General features: G+C 42.5%; 1 non-coding gene across 1 annotated transcript; it reads left to right on the top strand.

The window, feature by feature from the left end:
• The first annotated feature begins 271 nt into the window (after nt 1-271).
• On the top strand, nt 272-344 carry trnan-guu. The gene has a single exon. It is a non-coding gene; the product is annotated as a tRNA-Asn (tRNA).
• Nucleotides 345-562: the final 218 nt, after the last annotated feature.

Raw genomic sequence — 562 nt, forward strand, 5'->3', positions numbered from 1 at the left:
TGAACAGCCCCCATTCGCCCATCTCACCACCATCCGCCCCCCTTCCCCCGCCACATAACCACTACAAATAAAAAAAAGAAAATACGAAAGAGCGTTTACTTGGTGCAGGTTGGGAGCTGGCGGAAAGTGTAAGGATTAAGATTTGTAGTGTGTGTGTGTGTTGGAGGTTTGGCGTGTAGAGGTGGGTATGACAGTGATAATACAAATATCAGAAAAATAATCATGTTCGCTGTCAGCCAGTAAAGGTCGCTGTTCCCCCTTATTCCTTGAAGCCCGGATAGCTCAGTCGGTAGAGCATCAGACTGTTAATCTGAGGGTCCAGGGTTCAAGTCCCTGTTTGGGCGGTGCTTTTAGATTCGATTGATCGATTCTCATCTCAATCATGCAGTCGCAGGAATTACGATCGCTTCACGCTCATCCCTTGAAGCTATTTCAAACATGCCTTTCCTTAAAAGTTCTGACGTCGGTGTTTTAAGGTACTTTAAAACTGATTAAATTCTAAATCCTTTCGTGACCCCTAATTTTCAACTAAAATTTATTTTATAATATTTTCTGAAATTAT

The sequence above is a fragment of the Carcharodon carcharias genome, chromosome 24, assembly GCF_017639515.1.
Source record: "Carcharodon carcharias isolate sCarCar2 chromosome 24, sCarCar2.pri, whole genome shotgun sequence".
NCBI lineage: Eukaryota > Metazoa > Chordata > Chondrichthyes > Lamniformes > Lamnidae > Carcharodon > Carcharodon carcharias.